Consider the following 2,522-nt stretch of genomic DNA (forward strand, 5'->3'; position numbering starts at 1 on the left):
GCTTTTTCAGACAAAACATTCGTTTGTAGTAGTTGTAATTATTGTATTGAACTATTTGTAAGACATGTAAGAGACTTGTGATGTTTCATTTGTCAAATGATAAGACAATGTGAATGTGACGAAGGCACTAGTCCCGCCCTAACTGTCTGCTGATTGGGTTGACAAAAACGTTTTTGCGATCGGATTGGCTTCCAATAACAACACAGTTCCGCAAATCCAGTCTGTTTTTGTTTTGACACCGTTATTGTAAAGAGCTCTTCACAGAAGTCCACAAGCAAGGACACAGTCGTCATTCTACACTACGGTTTGTCACTATATCTCCTTGACAATACAGTCTTACATTACTCGACACATGCATATCCTCTTGTAAGGCTCCGGTTGTGTCGTTTTATCACTACACGAGAGTTTCTTAAGCTAATGCTAATGCTAGCTAAGTTAGCTGCAGGGTCCTTATCAGACGAAATAACTCTACCGTTAGACAATAGCCATAATGAGTCGACTTGACAGTTGACAAGCTTTGCAGATATTAGCCTTTTCTTTGCACGTGTGTGAGGCATACATTCAATGAAAACATGCTTACGATAATATAGGTTAAGATAGCTAAGCTTAACAGTATGGCAGGGTATACAAGAGAAGCCATATGTCGTATATCTTAGCTCTTTATTTTAAAGTATGCTCACTCAAGTAAAGACGCAGTATAGGATGAGAAAACAACATAACATATGCTTCTTATTCTGGCTGCACTTAATGTTGAAATCCTCAATATGATAATGATGGGACACATTTTTCTGTAACATTAATGGTGTTAAAGCATCCCTCTCAACATGTATTTTTCTTAAAGTCAGTGCAGTGCGCTTCTGAAACTATTAATGGTTTAGATGGTCAACAGTACATTGCTTGACAAGTTTAATTCATTAAATGTTAAAGTCATTTATCAGCAAACATGTGAACATCCTCTGGTTCCAGCTGTTGAATCGCTTGCTTTTCTTAGATCACTAACATGGAACATCTTTAGACTAAAGCAAAGACTTTGAAGATACTTGACATTTTGCTGGGGATTTTTTTTGGTCTAAACAAATATTTAAAACATTTCAAATTTAAGAAGCTGAATCTGAGATGTAGAGTCAGGCAAAAATTAATTCTACCTGTCTTTCACATGTTCTTCTATTTGCATGCTACAGGGAAACATTCGGTGCTCTACAAGTTAGTTCCAGGGCAAATAAATGATTCGTTTTATTTCTATGCTGCTGTCATAATAATATGTGATTTTTGTAACTTTTCAGGTTAAAACATACGGGTGACGAAATGGCATCGGACTCCCCATGCCGACCTAGTCGCTGTGCTGGAGGGGTTCTGGTGCGGGCACAAGCTGCTACGTAAGGACAGACATCAGCAATATTTATTTTATTAGAAATCCCTAATATGATTCTGTCTTTCCATCCGTCTGTCTGTTTCTCCTTAAAAAAAATCATGTTCCTGGGCACCAAGCACAAGTCAAACTCTGCTTGAAGAAGTTTGATGTTGCATATTTTCACGTCATCTTTAGGATATGTTTTTAAATTGCACCACTTTAAATGTTTCCCCAAATGATATTTACTTTTTTCAATATAATTTAAATCCACTACATTAAGTATCTACATGCAGATAAATACATCTATATAGCTTTAGAACATTTACATTTTGCTGGGCTGTCAATCTAAACAGGCTGTTTTCTGTCACAGGGAGCAGTCTTACATGGAAAGTGTGGTGACCTTCCTGCAGGATGTGGTACCCCAGGTAACTTTTTGTCAGCTGTTTTCAAGTTTTTTTTATCCCAATTCCCCAGCACTGTCTGATTTCAATTGGTACAGCTCGTCTTGAGTATGTTGATATGGTTATACTAGAAACGTGACAAAATGAAGTATTCTCAACAAAGTCAGTATGCATACTGAAAAACACTTCTAGTCTGCTGTTTGTGAACACTTTTGTCCCAAATTTCGAGCAATGGTGCTAGAAAACTCACTCTTAAAACGTATGCATTATTACAAAAATGATAGATAATAAAGAAACGCACTCTAGAGTAAAGAGTGTAAACATATACATTCATTTGAAAGTATAGTTCAGTCAAGTTTAAGTTAAGATCATCACAACAATACTTTTTTTATGAAAGACAGGTTATGGGAATTGAGTTTGTTACCTTACCTGAATGATATGTGATTTAAAACAGCAATATAAGAACTGATGCATACCTGAGCTTACAGGAAAAGAACAAAAAAAAAATTATATATATATATACATATACCCTTTGGTTGTTGCAAGATTTCTACCTGTGATTTTGTATTCATATTTTGTTAATTTATACAATTTATACTTTTTTCTGGTAAACTATATTGAGTAATATCATTTGGATTATTAATGTTTGGAATAGTTGTCACACCTGTTATCTTATCTGTCTTCCAAACTACAGGCATACACTGGAGCTCCGCCCACTGATGAAAAAGAGAAAATCATTTGGGTTCGATTTGAGAAAGCTGACATCAACG

The 2,522-nt window shown here is 35.7% G+C and overlaps 1 long non-coding RNA gene across 1 annotated transcript; it reads left to right on the forward strand.

The window, feature by feature from the left end:
- The first annotated feature begins 217 nt into the window (after nt 1-217).
- LOC104958690 (uncharacterized) lies at nt 218-2,522 on the forward strand. The gene is made up of 4 exons (XR_799788.1): nt 218-304; nt 1,284-1,376; nt 1,722-1,776; nt 2,447-2,522. It is a non-coding gene; the product is annotated as an uncharacterized lncRNA (long non-coding RNA).

This window comes from Notothenia coriiceps, unplaced genomic scaffold (assembly GCF_000735185.1).
Source record: "Notothenia coriiceps isolate Sejong01 unplaced genomic scaffold, NC01 NC01_scaffold00029194, whole genome shotgun sequence".
Classification (NCBI taxonomy): Eukaryota; Metazoa; Chordata; class Actinopteri; order Perciformes; family Nototheniidae; genus Notothenia; species Notothenia coriiceps.